Raw genomic sequence first — 24,519 nt, forward strand, 5'->3', positions numbered from 1 at the left:
ATGTGGGTTTTCTGATCCTAAGAACCTTCTAGACTATCTCCCTGGACCTGGGTCCCCTAGGCCCTGGCTGCCGTTAAGAGCATGGGCTCTGGAGCCAAGCTGCTTGGATTTCAATCCTGGACTTGCCACTTTATCACTATTGTAACTTTGTGCAAGTTAACCCCTATGACAACAGTACTGACCTCGTAAGGTTGAAATAAAGATTAAATGAGCTAATATACACAAAAGTACCTAGAACAGTGTCTGATTGCTGTGTGTGTGTGTGTGTGTGTGTGTGTGTGTGTGTGTGCATGCATGTGTGTGTTCAGTTGCTCAGTGGTGTCCAACTCTCTGTGACCCCATGGACCTGCCAGGCTTCTCTGTCCATGGAGCTTTCCAGGCAAGAATACTGGAGTGGGTTGCCAGTTCGTACTCCAGATTTCTATGTAAATGATAGCTATTCTGGATTTAACATTTTAAATGTGCACTGCACTGTATTAAGTTGTTTGTATATTTATCTCTGTTCTTCGAGTTCCTTAAGGATGGATTCTAGGGTTTGTACCTCAGGAATTTTGTTTACTTAGGTCTAGAATGGCCTCAGGTCCTAGTCAAGATCCAGTTAAGTTTGGATATTGCCCTGCTCAAAGAGGAGGAGAAAAAAAGCCTTCTTCAACTTGGATGAGGATGGGGTAAGGAGGACAGGAACTTAGTTATGTAGAAACCCAGGCAAGCACGAGGCCCAGTGTGAAGTCTCTGCCCGTCCTCTAGGATTTTTGAAACACTTGAGAGTACTTTAGGTAGTGATGAGTGTTAGACTCCAAAAAACCCCACTGATAAGTGAGTATTAAATAGAAAGAAGTTTTGCTTCTGGCTTCCAGGTGGGAATAGTAAGGTCATATGAGTGGACACTTGTCTTTTTCCTTACCTACAGCCTAACTTTGTTGAGGAGCAATCTTATTTCTAGCCAGGCTGGTTTGCCTAGCCACTGACTGGGATGCAATGGTTTGGAGCCAGAAACCATCCAAGGCATGGCCTGCAGTCCATAGTGTTCTACCCCTGCTCCCACCAAGCACCTGCCCTTGTGTCTTGAGGAGAATGAGGCAGGAGTATAGACGTCCAAAAAGGCACCATCCTCCCAGACTAGCATCTGTACTTTCAGCTGCCTGATATACAGGACTTTCTGAGAGTGGCCTTCTCAACGTCATCTCTAATGATGACCCTTTCCAAGTTTTCTGTCCTGGACGATGGCCCACTCTTCCTCATTCACATGGCTCCCTCAGATACCTCCAGTCTTGGTTCATCACACTCTGTTCATCTGAATTGCCTTTCTCTGTTATTTCATGTCCAAATCCTGCTCATCCATCAAAGCCCAGGTTCACGTCATCACCTCTAGCAAGCATCCTGTAGTGGAATGGACTCTTTCTGTATTGAGCACCCTATAGCCTTCACATTTCCTTCTCTCATTGCCCTTTTTAGAAACTGCACTATACCACAGTTATCTGGGCTCCTCCTGGCTCAGCCAACCACTGGTCTAAGCTTTGAGGGTATGATGCCTTGCCTAACCAATTTATATGTACGCTGCCTTGCATGTTCAGTCACTCAGTCATGTCTGACTCTTTGCGATCCCACAGACTGTAGCCCACCAGGCTCCTCTGTTCATGGGATTCTCCAGGCCAGAATACTGGAGTGGATTGCCATTTCCTCCTCCAGGGGAATCTTCTCCACCCGGGGATCGAACTTGAGTCTCCTGCATCTCCTGCATTGTAGGCAGATTCTTTACCACCTAGCCATTGGCGAACCCCTAACCAATCTGTGTGTGACCCACTCTAAAATATAAAACAGGATCTATCTCAGAATTGGCATGTATTGTTGTACAAATGAATAGAAGCTGAATGTTCTTACCTATTAAAGAATTCATGAGTTAGCCTTCCCTAGACCTGATCAGAAAGGCTTGGAAGGGGTGAAAAACCTCCTGCTTAGGGAGTAAGTGGCAGAAAGCCCTCAGCTCCAACCCTTCCCTTGGGGTCAGAGAGGGGGAAGGAAAACAGTGATTGATTCCTCTTTCTTATTCCATGAGACACGCCTCCACACACTCACACACTGCCACACACACAGACCTTGCTACCTGCCCTCCTACCACCTTCCTCCCTAACCTGCATTTAAAATAAATGCCTATTAAAAAAAAAAAAAGCCTCCTCTTCCCACGACTACATGGGCCAGACCCTCCCACCCCCAGGTCCCCGATGCTCTTAGACTTTCTTGCTGCCACGTTCCACCCTGAGCCATGTCTTCTAGTATTTTGCTTTCAAATTGTGTCTCCTGCCATTTGTGCCGCATTTAAAATGCTAACAGTACAGAATGTCATTTACAGAACCGGGGCGTTTGCTCCGGAAAATTAATTTGACTTATTCCTTCTGCCTGTTCCTATCTCCAGGCCAATATTATGCTACTCATTCTACAAGAGTAATACTTAATGAATAGGACTATTAATAATGTCAAGGTCCGCGGGGGCCTGGCGGCTAACGGATAGGCGTAGACGGAAGGAACCCATCACCTGACTCCTGGTTTAATGTCCCATGAAAATATCAGGCACTGCAGTGTAATTATGGAGCAGGGAGAGGCGAGTGGATGACGACCCAGAGTTTCTTAAATATTTTTCAAATTAGTTGATGCTTTTCCTTTTGGGGAAGAGATGCTTCTCCCCCACCCCCACCCCCTCTATTTTTAGTTCTGGTCTAGAAGAGGAGGTGGACCTGTTTTTATTGAACACATACACACAGACCATGTATAATACAGAGATGCTAATAGCTGCTCTCAGTCCAGCATGTTGAGACACTCAGTTGGAAATAAGAAGGAGGAGGAGGGCTTAGGTTTTGATTTAGCAAGAAGAAAAAAAAAGAAAAGTGGAATCATAAAATCTGATTTACAAAGAGTACCCCTGTGGCCTTCCTTTTCTCCATTCATCTCCCCTTTTCCCAGTGCATACAGAATCACAGAGCTAACAGTGGCTTCTAGAGAGAATGTAGTCCCCTGTTTACCTGCAGGCCGAGCCCCCCTATTGCCCACAATCCTGAATATTCAAGGAGATGGAAGAATGTACCTGGGTACAGTTTCTTCTTTGCTGGAAGGCTGATTTCTCTCAAGCCCCGGGATTTTGATCTTGAGTTGGCTGCTTTTATGGGAATGGATCATCAGGCTTGGGCAGGAGCATGGGGGAGGTGAGGGGTGGGGGAGGTCAGAACCAGGGGTGAGGGAGTTGGAACAGGACCCTTGGTTATTAGTCTCATCTCATCGGTGGAAAGGGGATAAGAATACATGCCATGCAAGATGGTGGGGAGGCCAGGAGATAACGGGTGTGAAAAGCCTGGGACCATGGCTAGCCCACGAGGGTCCGATCATGTTAGTCTGTTTACCCCTGTTCACAGATGGTGTGGTCAGACTCAGCTACAGCAGGAACCAAACACCTCTTCTGGGTGCAGGGTCAAACAAAGGATACACACACCTCCTGCCCCAGGGAAACCTCGTGCGTGGGAGCTTCCAATGTAGTGGGGGAACCTCTGTTCTTGAGCGACCTTAAAGTCCTATGAATCAGTCGTAATCCCTACCCTGGAGGCCCCTAATCTTATGAGAGAAACTCAGGCTCTGACCTGAGTGGCTTCTGGTTTGTTGGTGAAACCCTTGTCCTTTGAGGGGCTGCAAGTCTTAAGAAGGAATTATGGTGCCTATTGTGTGTGTTTGGTGAAGGGGGCGAGGCGGGGACTAGTCTTATGAGGGGATTCCAGATCCCAGTATAGGAAACATTCTAGTCCAGTGAGAGAAACCAAGCTTCAGATCGGGGTGGAGGGCTTCTAATCTGGTTGGGGAAACTGAGCCCCTACCTACCCTTGAGGAAGCTCTAGTCTGGTAGAGGACACACGCAGCCTTTGTTCTAAGGGTGAGGGAGAGGGAGAGGACCCGTTTGTTGGTAGAGGCAGGTCTTGCTTCAAGGGAGCTCTAAACCTGGTGAGAGAAGCATAAGCCTGGCATAGTAAAATCCTGGTCTGATGGGGAGACAGAGTATGTCTTGGAGAGATTTCAGTCTGATGACGGTAACAGCCTGAAAAAAAAGTCTCTCTGGTGGGAGACAACAGAGCTTCCTGCTGAGGAAGATAGACCCCTTGGCCTCAGCGAGGTGTGCCAGTAGGACTGGGGGTGGGGCCTTTTCTGCAGGGACAGATGCCCCAGTCTTGATTGAAGAGACATAGTGTCTTTTAGCTTCTACCCTGACAGGGACAGCAGGGCAAATGAAAGCAGGTAAGCTCCAGAAATCCCAAGAAGGGGAGGCACACACCATTCAGTTAGCCTTGAAGAAATCACCCAAGCCCACCAAAGTGGCGGATCCTCAGGGAGGATGGGCGTGCCAGCCTAACCCTGTAAGGTCAAACTGGAAGCCTGCAGGAAAACTCTGCCTGCCAGGAAAGCTCCCTTTTCAGCACCTCAGCCAGTGACCACGTAGCCGTGCGTACCCGCAGTTCCACCCTCGGGTCCTTCTCACACCTTTGCCTTCTTCATGCCTCCCCTCTCGGTCCAAAGGTCCCCGGGGTTTAACGGGCAGGCGGCCGGGGTGTGTGTCAGGAGGTGGGGCGCCTCCCTCACGCGTCTCTCCGCCGAGTATCTGTCTCCCCCATGCGTCTGCAGCTCCTCACAGAGGCTTGGGGAATGCGCATCTGCGAGTCTCTCTCCTGCCAGAAGCTGACCCCGCGAAGAGGGGAAACACTTCCCAGACCCGCTCTCCTTCTCCAGGGTTAGGAAGAGCTGCAAGGGTTCCTCTTGGGGCCAGCGGGATCGGGAGCCTGATTGGTCTCTCTGAAGGCCCAGGGGTGTGTTCGGGGGTGTTGCTGTAAAGGGGTCTTGCTGTTCATGCCTTCTTGGGGCAGTGCAGGGCTGACTAGAACACGACAGCCTCCTGAGCTCTGAGTGCTCTGCTCACAGGGTGGGGGAGCAGGCCTGGGTCTGTAGCTAATCTCAAATGCTCCCTGCCCCCACTCTGGAGCTGTCTGCAGGAGAGTCTAGTGCAGGAACACTGGGCTTCTTTGAGGGACCCCGAGGGACCCCAGGACAACTTAAGGTCAGGAGATCAGGGGACACTGCTGTTACTATGTACCAGCCCCTCTTCTTCCTTCTCTCTCCATCAACCAGTTTGGGGCCCTTACCATCTCCCACAGAACACGTAACCATGGCACCTGCTCTTTTCTTCACTTGAACCTTCACATATCCAGGTGGTCCAACCAGACCCCCGTCATTCTCTCCTCAGACCCCAGCCTCTCAGAAGAAAGGTGAAGGGCTTGAAGTACTTGGACACAGTACTTCATCTCCAACTCCACCCACCTCCATCCTCACAAAAAGGCAAATACGGAATCAGCCAAAAAAAAGGTCAAATAAAAAGTAATAAAGTCATACAATTAATAATTATTCTGATAGACTCATCAGAATTCACAGCCAGGCCAAGAAAAGTGGGAAAAGGGGGTCAGAGAGGACAAACGTGGGGGGCGCCTTCTTGGCCCTCACCCTCAGGTGAGAGTAAAGAACCTCCTGCCAAGTTCTCGTTTTCTCACTTGCTCCTTTTTTTTTTTTTTTATGGGGCATCCTGAGTGTAAAAAATATGACTTGCCTTTATGGTGCTCCAACAGGAATGAAGCTATAAAATTATGAACAGTTTTTATGACGGCTATTCGGGGGATGCTGTTATATTGATGGTATACAGCCTGAATCTGTCTTTTTTGCATCCCACCCCTCTTCCCTGGGTGGGGAGGGGAAGTCTCTGTAACTATTTTTCATGCATTTAATATATTAATTATCCGGTAAATGCTCCCCAGGCTGTGCTCGGGACATTGGAGAGTGACAGGTTCTCAGCGAGCCTCCAAAGGCAGCGCATCAGCCTGCAGTGTATTATGTCGGTGAGGTCAGGGTGGGGTTAATGTAACTTTTTATTTGCTGATTTTTCATAGGCGGGAGCAAAGCTGCGATAGAGAAGGGAGGGAGGGAGGAGAAGAGGGAGGAGAAGGTGCCACGAGAACAGAGATAATGGTGAGGCAGAGCTCTCCACCCCCAATTCCCCTCTGTCAATGCCAGGAGGTTTGATTAGGTGGGAAAGGAGCGGTAGGAAACCCTCTCTGGGCTGGCTCCATCACCCAACAACATATACCCCGGTGATGCTTCTGAGCTCTCCCCGGCTGAATCTTACACACTTGAATGCGGGCATGGCTTCACCATTTGACTCCTTCTTACTTCCTCAAACCAAAACCCAGGATCTCAGGCCTGGAAAAAATCTGTAAGGTTACATGGGCGCGTCTGGCCGTCTTCCCTTTGCAACTCTCAGATGAGTGTTTGTACACACATACTTGCACACCGCCATGTGGATTTGTGCAACCCACTGCTGGCTTTGTCACTCCGTTCTGCATTGTCCCTCCTGCTCTCATGCATTAAATTTTCACTCGGAGCCCTTGCCCATTCACAAAGCACAACTTCCGGAGATTAACTAAGAGGATCCAGGAATGGGTCCCACTGGTCCTGTTTTCTCATCTCTATCATGATGCTGTCTGCCCTCCTGTCTAATGCTGAGGCCTTGTCCACCCCGCAAGGAAGAATAGCTATCAGATAACCAGATAGCCCGTCACTGCCGGAGTGCAGGGTGGTCCAGGGTACCCAGCGCCAAGATGCTCCCTGGGCCCGAGTGTGTTCCAGTCTTGGGAGGGTGAAGGTTGCTGCTTAGACCAAGCTGGGGCTGCTCTGTCCCTGGCCTCCTGCCCCTGCCCCGCCATCTGCCGGCCCCAAGAGGGCAGCACAGCTGAGTCTTTTCTGCTTTTCACTTCTCTGTGATCCTGAACACCGACTTCTGGCTCCCCAACCTTCTGGAGCCTTTATTTTTGTGTGTATATTTTTATGTAAAGATGTGTACTCATTCAGAAAAGTACAGACTTTAAAGAATTGGTGTAGACATGTTTGTGTGTCCAGGAAGGATGAGAGTTGTTCTTGCTGAACCAGGAGCGCAGACGCTGGGACTCAGGCGCTCAGTTCTGCTCAGCGGTGCTGTGCGAGGCCCCTTTTCCTTCCCTATAGGAGACAAAGCGAGGTGAGACTTCTGAAGCCCTGCAGACGTAGCCACCCATGCCTCGGGTGGGCACTGAGGCGTGTGTGCATGCGTGTATGTGCGTGTGTACGCATGTGCCCTATCTCCCTCAAAGGAGACACATTCACTGTTTGAGTCCTAGAAACAGAGGGACTGCAGTTCAGGTTCTTGCTCTGCCGCTTCCTGATCTTTGACCTTGAGAGAGTTTCTTCACTGCTTTCAGACTCATTTCCACATCTCTAAGTTGGGGTTTATTATATTGGGAATGGGCTTTCCTGGTGGCTTAGTGGTAAAGAACCTGCCTGCCAGTGCAGGAGACCTGGGGTCGATCCCTGGGTCAGGAAGATCCCCTGGAGAAGGAAATGGCAACCCACTCCAGTATTCTTGCCTGGGAAATCCCATGGACAGAGGAGCCTGGAGGGCTTCGGTCCGTGGGGTTGCAAAGAGTCAGATCTGACTGAGCTACTGAGCACGCGCGCTTGTGCGCGTGCACACACACATTGGAAACGAAACCTTATAGGAACATTGTAAAGAAGCAAGACGTTAATAGATGTGAGATGCCTAGCTCTGTGCCCAGCACAGACGCTATTGCTATTGCTCATTTTATGATTTGATTCTACCCTCTCCCACCCACCTTTGTTTTCTACAACTCAGCCTCTAGGAAGTTACTACCTATCTATAACTTGGCAAACTCTGCATTTTAAGTGGTTATTTCCTGTTAGGTGTTTGGTCCAAGTTGTGGTGTACTGTGAATAAATGTGTGAAAGTGAAACTATTAATCGATCAGTTGTGTCCGACTTTGCGACCCCCATGACTGTAGCCCACAAGGCTCCTCTGTCCATGGGATTGCCCAGGCCAGAATACTGGAGTGGGTAGCCATTTCCTTCTCCAGAATAGATGTGTGGTGATGTCTAATTATGATCCAAACATCCAAGCAGCCTTAGTATGCACTTGCCTTTCCCATCCCTGTGAGGCCAGCATAGAGAGTAGCATTAAGGAGCCAGCATTGTTGGACATCTATTGAGGGCTGGGGAGGTGGGGTTACATGAATTACCTCCTTTATTTTCTCAATGACCTTACCAGGTATAAGATATTATTAAGCCATCTCACTGGTGAGGAGCCTGAGGATCAGGGAGACCCAGTCAATGACATGCCGGCCGGAGGTCACCCAGGTGGGATAGGCACCAGGATTGGAATTCAAGGCCACACTCCTCCAAAGCTCATGTTCTTCCCATTCCTTCTGGCTGCCTCACGCTCTGGTTTTGAAACGATACATCTAACTAAAGCAGTGATAGCAATCTTGCAAATATATAAGGGCCTACTATCTGTCAGGCACTGGTGAGGGGCTCACAAGAATGAAATGTTGTTGCTGCCCTGGAGGAGTCTGGGGGCCACTTGGGGAGAGATAAGACATTTAGCAATAGCTGTGGTGGTTGTTGGGCTTCCCTGTTGGCTCAGAAGGTGAAGAATCTGCCTGCAATGCAGGAGACCTGGGTTCGATCCCTGGGTTGGGAAGATCCCCTTGAGGAGGGCATGGCACCCACTCCAGTATTCCTATCTGGAGAATCCCCCTGGACAGAGGAGCCTGGTGGGCTACAGTCCATGGGATCAAAAGGAGTCGAACACGACTGAGTGACTAAGCACAGCACAGTGGTTGCAGTACCCTTACTATTACTGTGCGGCTAACAGTACTATCCAGAGAAGGCAATGGCACCCCAGTCCAGTACTCTTACCTGGAAAATCCCACGGATGGAGGAGCCTGGTGGGCTACAGTCTATGGGGTCGCACAGAGTTGGACACAACTGAGTGACTTCGCTTTCACTTTTCACTTTCATGCATTGGAGAAGGAAATGGCAACCCACTCCAGTGTTCTTGCCTGGAGAATCCCAGGGACGGGGGAGCCTGGGGGGCTGCCGTCTATGGGGTCACACAGAGTCGGACACGACTGATGTGACTTAGCAGCAGCAGCAGCAGAAACAGTACTATCAGTAGCAATAGCCAGAATAGTTAATGCTTTCTCTGTGTCAAACACTTTCCCAAGAAGCTTAGCCCATATAAGTTCACTTTATCCTCACAACCTTGTACGACTGGTACTCTGTAGATGAGGAAACTGAGATGCTGAGAAACTAAGGTGCAGAGAATTTGCACAACCAGCATGTGGAAGATTCTGAGACAAGCTGACTCCAGAGGTGAAGCTCTTAAACTCATGATCTGCTGTATGCCACATACCTACTTCTCTTCACAGCTCCTTCCCCAGTTTGAGATCTTTACTGTCATTTAGGTGTATATAAATCTGTTGGCCCTTTTAATATTTCTATCTTTGTGCAAGTATTTAATGGGAGTATTTTAAGTGCTGTGCATCTGATCATTATGGTTCTAGGGATGGTAGTTGTGTGCCAGGCTTCGTTTGCTAAGTATTGCCCTATTTCATTTCCTCCACAACTTCATGAGACAGGTACTATATTGTCTCTATTTTATAGATGAGGAAACTGAGGTTTTGAGGTTAATCGACTTCCTCAGACTCATGCAATAAGTGGGGGAACCAGGATTTCAGCCCAGCCATGAAATTAAAAGATGCTTGCTCCTTGGAAGAAAGGCTATGACAAAGCTAGACAGCATATTAAAAAGCAGAAACATTACTTTGCCAACAAATGTCCATCTAGTCAAAGCTATGGTTTTTCCAGTAGTCATGTATGGATGTGAGAGTTTGACCATAAAAAAAGCTGAGTGCCAAAGAATTGATGCTTTTGAACTGTGGTGTTGGAGAAGACTCTTGAGAGTCCCTTGGACTGCAAGGAGATTAAACCAGTCAATCCTAAAGGAAATCAGTCCTGAATATTCATTGGAAGGATTGATGCTGAAGCTGAAGCTCCAATACATGGGAAGCTGAAGTTCCCCTGATACGAAGAACAGACTCATTAGAAAAGACCCTGATGCTGGGAAAGATTGAAGACAGGAGGAGAAGGGGCTGACAGAGGATGAGATGGTTGGATGGTGTCACTGACTCGATGGACATGAGTTTGAGCGAGCTCCAGGAGTTGGTGATGGACAGGGAAGCCTGGCGTGCTGCAGTCCATGGGGCTGCAAATCATCGGACATGACTGAGAGACTGAATTGAACTAAACTGAACCTGTCTCCAGAGCCATTGACCCAAAGCTTTTAATAAGAGAAGCTTATGGAATCAAAGGGAGAAGCTCCCTGTTGTCTCATTGTACTCCGGCCGCATTCTACCATTCCATCTCCATTTCCTTCAAGGAGCTATGAGATAGAATTTTCATATATATATCAGATCAGATCCGTCGCTCAGTCGTGTCCGACTCTTTGCAACCCCATGAATTGCAGCACACCAGGCCTCCCTGTCCATCACCAACTCCCAGAGTTCACTGAGACTCATGTCCATCGAGTCAGTGATGCCATCCAGCCATCTCATCCTCTGTCGTCCCCTTCTCCTCCTGCCCCCAATCCCTCCCAGCATCAGAGTCTTTTCCAATGAGTCAACTCTTCGCATGAGGTGGCCAAAGTACTGGAGTTTCAGCTTTAGCATCAGTCCTTCCAAAGAAATCCCAGGGCTGATCTCCTTCAGAATGGACTGGTTGGATCTCCTTGCAGTCCAAGGGACTCTCAAGAGTCTTCTCCAACACCACAGTTCAAAAGCATCAATTCTTCATCGCTCAGCCTTCTTCACAGTCCAACTCTCACATCCATACATGACCACAGGGAAAACCATAGCCTTGACTAGACGGACCTTTGTTGGCAAAGTAATGTCTCTGCTTTTGAATATGCTACCTAGGTTGGTCATAACTTTCCTTCCAAGGAGTAAGCGTCTTTTAATTTCATGGCTGCAGTCACCATCTGTAGTGATTTTGGAGCCCAGAAAAATAAAGTCTGACACTGTTTCCACTGTTTCCCCATCTATTTCCTATGAAGTGGTGGGACTGGATGCCATGATCTTTGTCTTCTGAATGTTGAGCTTTAAGCCAACTTTTTCACTCTCCACTTTCACTTTCATCAAGAGGCTTTTGAGTTCCTCTTCACTTTCTGCCATAAGGGTGGTGTCATCTGCATATCTGAGGTTATTGATATTTCTCCCGGCAATCTTGATTCCAGCTTGTGTTTCTTCCAGTCCAGCGTTTCTCATGATGTACTCTGCATATAAGTTAAATAAACAGGGTGACAATATACAGCCTTGACGTACTCCTTTTCCTATTTGGAACCAGTCTGTTGTTCCACGTCCAGTTCTAACTGTTGCTTCCTGACCTGCATACAAATTTCTCAAGAGGCAGATCAGGTGGTCTGGTATTCCCATCTCTCGAAGAATTTTCCACAGTTTATTGTGATCCACACAGTTAAAGGCTTTGGCATAGTCAATAAAGCAGAAATAGATGTTTTTCTGGAACTCTCTTGCTTTTTCTATGATCCAGCGGATGTTGGCAATTTGATCTCTGGTTCCTCTGCCTTTTCTAAAATCAGCTTGAACATCAGGAAGTTCACGGTTCACATATTGCTGAAGCCTGGCTTGGAGAATTTTGAGCATTACTTTACTAGCATGTGAGATGAGTGCAATTGTGCGGTAGTTTGAGCATTCTTTGGCATTGCCTTTCTTTGGGATTGGAATGAAAACTGACCTTTTCCAATCCTGTGGCCATTGCTGAGTTTTCCAAATTTGCTGGCATATTGAGTGCAGCACTTTCACAGCATCATCTTTCAGGATTTGGAATAGCTCAACTGGATTCCATCACCTCCACTAGCTTTGTTCATAGTGATGCTTTCTAAGGCCCACTTGACTTCACATTCCAGGATGTCTGGCTCTAGGTCAGTGATCACACCATCGTGATTATCTGGGTCGTAAAGATCTTTTTTGTACAGTTCTTCTGTATATTCTTGCCATCTCTTCTTAATATCTTCTGCCTCTGTTAGGTCCATACCTTTTCTGTCCTTTATCGAGCTCATCTTTGCATGAAATATTCCTTTAATATATATATGTGTGTGTATATATATATATATATATATATATATATATATTCATGTATGTGTGCTTCCATGGTGGCTCGGTTGGTAAAGAATCTGCCTACAATGTAGGAGACATGGATTCAATCCCTGGGTTGGGAAGATTTCCCTGGAGGAGGAAATGGAAACCCATTCCAGTGTTCTTGCCTGGAGAATCCCATGGACAGAGGAACCTGGTGGGCTACAGTCCACGGGGTTGCAAGAGTTGGACATGACCTAGCAAGTAAACCACCACCACTACCACATATATGTATATTTATATAAATGGATTTTTCCCCCATACGTCATCATTCTTTTGTATTGTTCTATAGTTTGCTTTTCTCTTTTCTCATTAATGTCAATGTCAATCTTATTCTTTTAACTTCTGCCTAGTATTTCCTGAATGGGTTCACCTTAATTCCCCCATTGACAGACGGGTGGGCTGTTTCCAATTCTTTGATATTGAATGTGATGAGCAGCGCTTCCCTGAACATTCCAGTACAGCCCTTTAGTGCACATGTGCTCAATACCTATAAGTAGAATTGCAGACGGTCCAGAACGTGCCTTAACATTTTTATAGCTGTTGCCAAACCATCCTCCAAAAAGGCTTCATGCTCCCTGCAAAGTGTATGAGAGGTCCCTCATCGATTTGTATCCTTTGATACATCTTTTTCCCATTTTTGCTAAGCTGATGTATGAAAAAAAACTTGTGTTGTTTTAACTTGACTGATTACCACTGAGATTGGGGAGCTTTATGTTTATTTGCTATTTTTTTCTATTTTTTTGCCCTTTATTTGTGTATTTTTGACATATACACACTACTATATTTATTTATTGATTTTTGGCTGTGTTGGGTCTTTGTTGCTGCATGTGGGCTTTCTCTAGTTGCAGAGTGCAGACTTCTCATTCTGGTGGCTTCTCCTGTTACAAAACACGGGCTCTAGGCAAGCAGGCTTCAGCAGCCGCTACACAGGGGCTCGTGAGTTGTGTCTCTCAGGCCCTGGAGTGTGCAGACCGTAGTGGTTGCGGTTTGTGGGTGTAGAGCACAGATTCAGTAGTTGTGGTGCACAGGCTTATTTGCTCCGAGGCATGAGGGATCTTCCCGGACCAGGGATCGAACCGGTGTGTCCCCTGCGTTGGCAGGTGAATTCTTATCCACGGCACCACCAGGGAAGTCCTTCTTTGCCCTTTTTATATCTTGTCTATGTATATGCTTTGCCCATATTATGATTGGGTTGAGGCCTTAAGGTGTTTATAATATTAATTTTCTGAGTATAAAATACATATAGTACATTTTAAATGAAGAATATTAGAAAACAAAGACAGCAACAAAGAAAGAAAATAGATTCAACACATAATCCCTCCACCCTGAGATAACACTGGTCAGCATATCTGTGCATTTTTGCACCTTTTTTCTATGCAAATATATGTGCTCTGTACTTCTGCTCTTAGAATAACATGGTTTTACAGTCCTGTACCTCTTCTCCCACTTGACATTACAATGAACACATTTTCCTTTTAAATATCTTAAACATAATTTGTATAGTTTGCTCAGTATTGATCAAATCAACATTCATCTAGCCATTACGCTAATTACAGAATGTATAAGTTGCTTCCAGTTTTCTCACTATTATAAATAACACTAGAGTGAACATCTTTGTACATACATCTCTGTCTACATCTTTGATTATTTTCTTAAGGTAGAGTCCTTGAAGTGGAATTACAGGATCAAAGGTATAAATTGTTAAAGATTTTTTATCCATATTGCCAAGGAAAGATATACCCATTTGAATGCAGAGTTCCAAAGAATAGCAAGGAGAGAAAAGAAAGCCTTCCTCAGCGAACAATGCAAAGAAATAGAGGAAAACAATAGAATGGGAAAGACTAGAGAGCTCATCAAGAAAATTAGAGATACCAATGGCAACCCACTTCAGTACTCTTGCCTGGCAAATCTCATGGACAGAGGAGCCTGGGAGGCTGCTGTCCATGGGGTCGCTAGGAGTTGGATACAACTCAGCGACTTCACTTTCACTTTTCACTTTCATGCATTGGAGAAGGAAATGGCAACGCACTCCAGTGTTCTTGCTTGGAGAATCCCAGGGACGGGGAAGCCTGATGGGCTGCCGTCTATGGGGTCGCACAGGGTCGGACACGACTGAAGCGACTTAGCAGCAGCAGCAGCGAGGGAACATTTCATGCAAAAGATGAGCACAATAAAGGACAGAAATTGTATGGACCTAACAGAAGCAGAAGATATTAAGAGGTGGCAAGAATACATGGAAGAACTATACAAAAAAAGATCTTCATGTCCCAGATAACCATGATAGTGTGATCATTCACCTAGAGCCAGACATCCTGGAATGCGAAGTCAAGTGGGCCTTAGGAAACATCACTACAAATAAAGTTAGTGGAGGTGATGGGATTCCAGTTGAGCTATTTCAAACCCTGAAAGATGATGCTGTGAAAGTGCTGCATTCAATATGCCAGCAAATCTGGAAAACTCAGCAGTGGCCACAGGACTGGAAAAGGTCAGTTTTCATTCCAATTCCAAAGTAAGGCAATGCCAAAGAATGCTCAAACTACTGCACAATTGCACTCATCTCACATGCAAGTAAAGTAATGCTCAAAATTCTCCAAGCCAGGCTTCAACAGTACATGAACCGTGAACTTCCAGATGTTCAAGCTGGATTTAGAAAAGACAGAGGAACCAGAGATCAAATTGCCAACATTCGCTGATCATCGAAAAAGAGAGACAGTTCCAGAAAAACATCTATTTCTGCTTTATTGACTATGCCAAAGCCTTTGACTGTGTGGATCACAACAAACTGTGGAAAATTCTTGAAGAGATTGGAATATCAGACCACCTGACCTGCCTCCTGAGAAATCTGAATACAGATCAAGAAGCAACAGTTAGAACTGGACACGAAACAACAGACTGTTTCCAAATCGGGAAAGGGGTACATGAATGCTGTGTATTGTTACCCTGCTTATTTAACTTCTATGCAGAGTACATCATGAGAAATGTCAGGCTGGTTGAAGCACAAGCTGGAATCAAGATTGCCAGGAGAAATATCAATAACCTCGGATATGTAGTTGACACCACTCTTACGGCAGAAAGCAAAGAAGAACTAAAGAGCCTCTTGATGAAAGTGAAAGAGGAGAGTGAAAAAGTTGGCTTAAACCTCAACATTCAGAAAACATGGCATCCGGTCCCATTACTTCATGGCAAATAGATGGGGAAACAGTGGAAACAGTGTCAGACTTTATTTTTCTGGGCTCCAAAATCACTACAGATGGTGACTGCAGCCATGAAATTAAAAGACTCTTACTCCTTGGAAGGAAAGTTATGACCAACCTAGATAGCATATTGAAAAGCAGAGACATTACTTTGCCAACAAAGGTTCGTCTAGTCAAGGCTATGGTTTTTCCTGTGGTCATGTATGGATGTGAGAGTTGGACTGTGAAGAAAGCTGAGCGATGAAGAATTGATGCTTTTGAACTGTGGTGTTGGAGAAGACTCTTGAGAGTCTGTTGGACTGCAAGGAGATCCAAACAATCAATCCTAAAGGAAGTCAGTCCTGAACATTCATTGGAAGGACTGATGCTGAAGCTGAAACTCCAGTACTTTGGCCACCTCATGCAAAGAACTGACTCACTGTAAAAGACCCTGATGCTGGGAAAGATTGAAGGTGGGAGGAGGAGGGGGCGACAGAGGATGAGATGGTTGGATGGCCTCACTGACGCAGTGGACATGAGTTTGAGTAAACTCCGGGAGTTAGTGATAGACAGGCAAGCTTGGTGTCCTGCAGTCCATGGGATCCCAAAGAGTCGGACACGACTGAGTGACTGAACTGAACTGACTGTCAAATTGCTTCCCAAGAGGGTTATGTTGATTTACATCCCCATTAACTATATAGAAGACATACACTTAAGTACACACTTTATAATTTTAAAAAACCTTTCAACTCGTTACTGTCTTAGTCTTCACTGTTTCTTGCAGTGAAGTTAAATATATTTTCTACACCTCTCAGCCATTTGCATGCTATAAATTGTTCGTTGGTATTCTTTGCCCATTTTCTTTTTTTGGCTGTGCTTCTTGGCCACTTGCAAGGTTTTAGTTCCTCCAACCAGGGACTGAACCTGGGGCCTCCGCAGTGAAAATCCAGGGTTCTAACCACTGGACAGCCAGGGAATGCCCTTTGACCACTGCTTTTCTTTCTTTTAAAAGGTTTATTTATTTTTAATTGAAGGGTAATTACAGTATTGTGCTGGTTTCTGCCGTCCATCAACATGGATCAGTCATAGGTATATATATGTCCCCTCCCTCTTGAGCCTCCCTCCTCCCTTTGCCCACTTTCTATTAGACTAGTTATCCCCATTTTGTGGACAAAGAAACTGAGGCTCAGAGTAGTTAAGTAATCCACTCGCGGTTACACAGCTGGCAACAGGCAGAGGCAGATACAAACCTCTCTTCTTTCCAGTCCTGAGCTCTTGCATTATGTTGCTGCTTTTTGCTCTCGAGCAAGTATCAGTCAATTACTGCTCAGCCTGCTGGCCGTTTCTGTAAATATAATCGTTGGAGCACAGCCACTCCCATTTACCGACTATCACCTCTGGCTGATATCATCTTTCGCACTCCAGTGGCAGAGTGGTTGTGACAGAGACCGTATGGCCCGCAGGCGCTAAAGTATTTACTATCTATTTATTCGGAAATGTTTTTATACGGAATAAATACTATCTATGTATACAGAAATCCAGAACACCATTGTATGTTTGAGTCTGAATTTCCTAGTAGCCACATTTTAAAACTAAAAAGAAGCAGGTGAATTTAGAGTCTATTTTAATTAGTTAGCTAGAGTATATTTTATTTAGTTTGATATAATGAAAATATTGTCCTTTCAACAAGTAATCGACATAAAACTTATTAATGAGATATTTTACATTTTGGGGGAACTGTTTTTGAAGTCATTTGTGTATTTTGTACTGAGAGCCAAATTCAATTCAGACTAGACAAATTTCAAGTGTTTGGTAGCTACGTATGGCTAGTGGCCAACCTTAAGGGGCCGCACAGCTCGAGACCCCCGATTATTTTCGTCTGCAGAATACAGACAATGCTAGCACCATGCCCTTCACAGGGCTGTTGGAAAATGGAATGAGAGGCAATATGTTTCTAAGATAACCATGTATTCATGCTCAGTTACTAAGTCATATCGAACTCTTAGCGACCCCATGGACTGGAGCCCACCAGGCTCCTCTGTCCATGGGATTCTCCAGGCAAGAATACTGGAGTGGGTAGCCATATTCTCCTCCAGGGGATCTTCCTGACCTCAGGGATCGAACCTGCATCTCCTGTACGGGCAGGCGGATTCTTTACCACTGAGCCACCTGGGAAGCCTCTTGTAAGATCCTATATTGGGTTACAATTATAATCATGTACTGGGATCCAGGGGTAAATTGCCTTACACAGTCAAGGACAGGCAGAAATTTGATAGGCAGAGGGCAGTTGTTGCCAGGGTAGTTCAGAAGATCAAACACACACACACACACACACACACACACACACACACACTCATACCGTATTTTTGTTTCTTCCCTTCACTGGCTCAGTGTTTCCTGAATAGTACTTAGGCTCTGAGAATAAGTTATATGTACTCAACCCAGAAGAGACTCTTTCATTAATTCCTTATTAATTCCTTAAATGCCCTATTATTTCCTGTGGGCTGCACCCATGGCCACAAGAGGTATCTGCCTCTGAATCACCCTGCTTGGCTCCCAAGCAGAATTAAAATCTGACTTTTTAATTTATTCCTTCATTCACTCATCAAACACTTTCCCAACATCTATTGTCCACTGGCCTCAAAGTGGGAGTTTTTATTTCATAAAAGATTTTCTCAAAAGATACGTTGCAACAAAGTTATCAAAATAAAAATGGAAAAGCAGTGAAGAGGTAAAGGTGTCTAGGCATAGAGCTGATAGAACATGAAATTAGGCTCTGAGCTTCTTGGCAACAAGGGCAAAAGGGGAAAAATATTGGATCACATCATTTTCATTATCTGGGAGAATAAAATTTGCTACTTTTTTTTTTTTTCAAGAGAAACAAACTGTTCCCTGGCTGCTATTGTGGATTAGTCACTAAGTTGTGCCTGACTCATTATGACTCCATGGACTGTAACCCTTGTCCATGGGATTTCCCAGGCAGGAATATTGGAATGGGTAGCCATTTCCTTCTCCAGGGGATCTTCCCAACACAGGGGTTGAACCTGTGTCTCCTGCATTGGCAGGCAGATTCTTTACCACTGAGCCACCAGGGAAGCCCCATTCCCTGTTCAGTTCAGTCACTCAGTTGTGTCCGACTCTTTGCGACCCCATGGACTGCAGCACGCCAGGCTTCCCTGTCCATCACCAACTCCCAGAACTTGTTCAAACTCATGTCCATTGAGTCAGTGATGCCATCCAACCATCTCATCCTCTGTCGTCCCCTTTTCCTCCTGCCTTCAATCTTTTCCAGCATCAGAGTCTTTTTCAGTGAGTCAGCTCTTCGCATCAGGTGGCCAAAGGATTGGAGTTTCACCTTCAGCATCAGCCCTTCCAATGAATATTCAGGACTGATTTCCTTTAGGATTGACATTCCCTGCTACTACATTCAAATAGGTAGCCATCACCCGAGTTGTTGCTCAGGGACTCAGAGAGCGAGTGGACAAAGGCTTCCATCGGAGATTTACAGCAGGTGCAGCCAGCCCTGATCCTCATGTGGCTGTTTCTGGCATCTGCCCTCAATAAAAGCTGAGGGCACGGTGTGAAAGCTCAGACCCAGTGAAGGCGATCCTGCAGAAGGCTAACTTAGTGCGGTCCAGCTATATGGCTTTCTAGGGACTCAGCTGGAAGCAAGGAAAGCGTTCAGAATGCCTACTGGAGGGCGTGCCCCCACCGTCCATCCCAATCCAGCTTGTCCTCTGCTTTCTCTCCCACTGTCACCGCGTAGGGGGGGATCTCGTCGTTTCCTGCCTCTTCCCTGGTCTACCTCCAGACCGTCCCCCACCCAGCAGTCTGTGATCTTTCTAATACTCAAACCCCATCATCACCCCCACATTCCCCAGCCTAAAAATCCATCAGTGACCAAGTGGTGAGATATGAAGTGAATTTGTTTACTCTCAGCTTGGAATTTTTAGTCATTGTTTGAATTTTTAGAATAAGTGTGGATAATGCTTACAAAAGCAATAGGGTGGTTTTACTTTAGGGGGGAAAAAAAAAGATGTCCCAAGATTCTCATAGTGTGAATTCTGGGTGTTGAGACTATGGTTGATTGCTCCCCTTATTTTCTTTTTCCCTCTATACTTAAGTATATTTTTTTAAGTAAAAAGATCATTTAGCACATAATGATTGCTTTAAAAAATATTATTTATTTGTCTGCGTTGGGTCTTAGTCACAGCTCGGGGGATCTTCACTGTGTCATACAGACCTTTCACTGCGGCACACAGGCTCTGGTCGTGTCAGATGGGCTCAGGAGTTGTGGAGTGTGTGCTTAGCTGCTCTGTGGCATGCGGGATCTTAGTTCCCAGACGAGGGATGGAACCTGCGTCCCCTGCCTTGTAAGGCAGATTTTTTTTTTTTTGGGCCACTTTTTTTTTTTTAAATTAAAGGATACTTGCCTTACAGAATCTTGTGGTTTTCTGTCATACATCAACAAGAGTCAGCCATAGGTACACCCATGTCCCCTCCCTCCTGGACCTCCCTCCCATCTCCCTCCCGATCCCGCACTTCCAGATTGTTACCTTGTCCCTGTCTGAGTCCCCCCGAGTCATACAGCAAATTCCCATTGGCTGTCTATTTTCCATACGATATTGTAAGTTTCCATTTTACTCTCTCCATATGTCTCACCCTCTCCCTCCTCCCCTCCTGCTGTGCCCATAAGTCTGTTTTCTATGTCTGTTTCTCCATCGCTGACCTGAAAATAAATTCGTCAGTACCATCTTTATAGATTCCACAAATATGCATCAGTATATGATATTTATATCTCTCTTTCTGACTTAGTTCACTTTGTATAATAGTCTCTAGGCTCGTCCACCTCATTGGAACTGACTCAAATGTGTTCTTTTTAATGACTGAGTAATATTCCATTGTGCCACAGCTTTATCCATTCATCTGTCAATGGACATCTAGGTTGCTTCCATGTTCTAGCTATTGTAAATAGTGATGCAACGAACATTGGGGTACATGTGTCTTTTCTAGTTGTAAGACGGATTCTTGACTGCTGGGCCACAGGGAAATCCCTTCATTGTTGCTTTTATGTCACTTGGCGCTCAGCTACTTCTCCTCTGAGCTCTTATGGCTTCCTTGGCATAATTACCACAATTAATAGGCACCTGCTGTGTGCCAACCACTGTGTTTAGTTACTTTAGAAAAGATAAATATTGCTGCATTTAAACCATGTGTTGAGTCCATTTTATGGATGAGGAAACTGAAGGTAGAGAGGTTATGGACTTGCACGAAGTTCCAGGGCTGGAGTAACAGAGCCATGATTAGAAAGAGCTCAGGCAGTGTGAGGCCAGAGTGTGACTTTCCCTTTACATCACAGTCTCCTATAGTACGTTTGGTCTTTAGGTCTTTTTTTCCCCCTAACCTCAGCATTTCACTTGGCACATTCTACATGTACAATAAATGTTTACTGTTGAATAAAAGTACTGCATAACTATCACTCTTGTGGTGGGGTATTTTTGAAATGCTTATTGTTGTTTCTTTTCAGCCTTTACAACTTCCCCTCCCTCCACCCCTCAGTACCATAGCAGGGTAGAAAGTGGAGATCATGAAGGCTTTCTAGCTTAGGTCTTCAAAACCTCAGGCGCTTGGGGGGAATGGACACTGTTTCCAGGCTGAGAATTTAGGTGTTGCTGGACCTCAGATGATGAGGCCCCAAGATCCCAGAGGGCGTAGCTGAGAGGTGACTCTAGACAGTTGGCATCTGTGGCTGCAGGGGGTCCCATTCCCAGGATAGGAGCAGCAAATCACCATGTGCTTTCCATCACGGTCCCATACAACACAGACCTGAAGGTGTAACTTTTGCCAAGAAAGAAGACCCTCTTAGAGAGTGAACAGGTAACATGCTGAGTCATATGGTCCCTCCTTGACATCAGTACTATATACACCGCTGTAACTTACAAGTCTAGGGAAAGGAAAAGAGCTGGAGAAAAAACAGAAATGCCTGAGACTGAATTGTCCACACCCCCCATCCCCCAACCCCCGTTACTAGTGGAATGAAGACTCCAAATGGAAATTAATTTGCATTGAAGAAAAATAGGTTTTCTCTTCCACTTTGAGTCTTTGGACTGAGACTTTTCTTCACTGTCCTAAGCGGGACATTTTCCCTGGACTGGAGAACATTTCAAAACTGCACTGTTCCCTGAGCATGCTGAAGGAAGCCTCAGAATTTCCAATCACCCACCGAGGGTGGGGAGATCCTCAGATTTTAGAACTCAGAGGAGTGGACAACATCCTAAGACTAAAGGAGATGGGTAAGTGTTCTTCCCACCTGGAAGGTCTCATCCACCATGTGTGCAGGTGGACTGGAGGGTCCCCGTGTAGGCGAACCCAAGGTTTCCCCCATGATGGGTCTTTTGCTACCCATCATGCTCACAGACAGGAACTTGATCTAGACCCACAATTCCACCCCGTGGACCATGACCAGATTGATCTTGGCCTGAGAAACTTTCAGGGCAGATACGACTGGGCCATGTCCACATTATGAGTGCCGTGGTGGACTCTCCCCTTCTGAGCAGTGCTGCTCCCTGGGGGACCTTCAAGATGAGTAAGCCATGAAGTGGGGCCCCTCTAGGGATCAAAAAGAGAGGGGTCTGCTGAATGAGGTTACTAACCAGTGACACTTTATATCTAGGCCTATGTCTGTCAAGGATGGTGAATTCGGCTTTGCTGTAGTTGATGCTTTCAACTATGGCAACTTAAGGAATTTTCAGCTTAAGGAAATCAGTCCTGAATATTCATTGGAAGGACTGATGCTGAAGCTGAAGCTCCAATACTTTGGCCACCTGATGTGAAGAACTGACTCATTGGAAAAGACCCTGATGCTGGGAAAGATTGAAGGCAGGAGGAAAAGGGGATGATAGAGGATGAGACGGTTGGATGGCATCACTGACTCAATGGACATGAGTTTGAACAAGTTCTGGGAGTTGGTGATGGACAGGGAAGCCTGGCGTGCTGCAGTCCACGGGGTCGCAAAGAGTCAGACACGGCTGAGCAACTGAACGGAACTGATAGTTGATGCTTTCAGAGCTTGGGCTGTGGGGAAGGAGGGACAGCACTAGCAGAGCAGCAGGGCAGTGGACCAGACCTGAATTTCACATTTTAGTTCTGCTCCCGCCAGCTTGGGTTGGGCAACCCCTTCCCCTTCTTTAATGCCCTTATGTGTTAGAAATGCCTACCGCACATGGCTGTGGGGGAGGGCACTGGGGAAGCTCTCCATGGCCTCCCCTTAGGCGCTCTCATCCTATTTCACTAGCAGCCGCCTTATCCGGTCTTAGCTGCAACCCCATGCCACCCGTGGAAATCCTGTTATCACAGGAAAATGGTGTGATTCAATGCAATTAGGATAAAGAGGGACTTGGGGGGCAGCCACTAGTGGTTACAGTGCAGCTAGAAAGCAAGTGGCCTCTTTACTGCCAGGAAGCCCTGCGTGTCTCCCAGCCCCAGCTGGTCCCAGGCTGCTGCTGCGGCTTCTAGTTGAAACTACATCTTCTGTAAAACAAGGAATCCCATACTTCGGGCAAACACTTTCATTATGCTCTTCCTCTGGGGTGTGGGAGAGGTGGGTGTTGTGGGGCCATCTAAAACAAATTAGCTCTGAGCCGGGAATTCTTTTTGTTTTAGTTGGAATTTTCACAGCAAGAAAGCCACTGGCTGACAACCTTTCCTGTATATGATCTCATTCAAGCCTCAGGACACTTTGGCAAGGCAAGCTAGGTAGGTATTATCTTACCTGTTAACTCTCTCTCTATTCTGTCCACATCTCGCCATCACCTCTGCCACCTTCCTAGTCGAAACCACTGTCAATTCTTTTCACTAAGCTTTTTTTGAGGTGCAACATTTAGCAAAGTGTGCAAACCTGATATGCAGTTTGATGAGTTTTTACCCTATTGTAACCACCTTCCAGATGGAGATATAGAAGTTCCCAGCTTTACCACATGTCATGGTCATTATCCCTCCCCAAAATAAGTTATTCTGATTGCTGTCCTTATAGATTTGTTTGCCCATTTTGAACTTCATATAAATAGAAACATACAGTACATCTTCTCTTGCAAGATTCATCCGTGTGTTTAACAGTAGACTGTTCTTTGTCATTGCTGTATGATGTTGCACTGTGGACGGACCATGGTTTATTTGCCCACTCTGCAGTTGTTGGACATTTGAGTTGTTTCCGGTTTTTTGCTACTACAAATAAAAATAAAGCTCATGTCTTTTGGCGGGCTTTACTCTGGGTCACAGTGTATACTTACATTTAACTTGTGTCTGACTTTTCTGTGACCCCATGGACTATAGCCCACCAGAACCAGTCTTCCTCTTCCTGCTTTGGGCCTCTCTAGTCTCATCTGCCCAGTACATCTGCAGTGAGTGGTATTCCTAACGTGTAGTGTGTAAATTTCCTGCTTAAATTCCCTTCCCAGTATTCATCACATTCTGCAATTACATACTAATATGATGATTTGATTGATGTCTTGCTTTGCTACTAGACCATAAGCTGCATAGGAGCAAGCCTGACACCTGTCTTGCTCATTATGGCATTTGCAGTGTCCTCCTGGAGGGCAATGATGATGTCTTTTTTGTTCGCCACTGGATCCCTAACAGTCAGTACAGTGCCTGGAATATCAGAGACTGTTAACCTGGGTTGGATTGATAGTTAACTCTTTGAATTGAAGTACTGTCAGTACAGACCAGTATAAAGAAAAATGTCACCTTCTTGCTGAAAGCAGATGCTATGGGACTGTCCACACGTTTTCATTTTGCTGGGATTGTATGGGACTGATTATTGCTCAAATTAGGGAGCTTGGTGACAGGTACCTGGAAATCTGTCACAGGCTAAATGGCATTCACTCAAACCTTAATCATCTAAAACTTGTTCTCGTCGCACCTAAGCAAGCTGACTTTCATTTGCTTTCTTGGGGGAAAAAAAAAAGTTAGCCTGAACCATGAAGGATAGAAACAAGAGGACACTCCAAAGGCCATAAGGCACCTACCATAGAGAATTAGGACTTTGTTCATTGTTGGCAAGCAAATTGATGCTGCTCATTGCAGATGGATCTTATTTGCTCACCATCAAGTCTTATCTGCTCATCCGAGCCGGTCTCGCTGCCACGCTGCTTGGCAGCAGATGGGTTCCAGGGATGGTAGCCCCGTGGAAGTAATAAAGTGGTGTTTCGCTTCCAATTGTCTTTCACTGA

The sequence above is a fragment of the Bos taurus genome, chromosome 19 (genome assembly GCF_002263795.3).
Source record: "Bos taurus isolate L1 Dominette 01449 registration number 42190680 breed Hereford chromosome 19, ARS-UCD2.0, whole genome shotgun sequence".
Classification (NCBI taxonomy): domain Eukaryota; kingdom Metazoa; phylum Chordata; class Mammalia; order Artiodactyla; family Bovidae; genus Bos; species Bos taurus.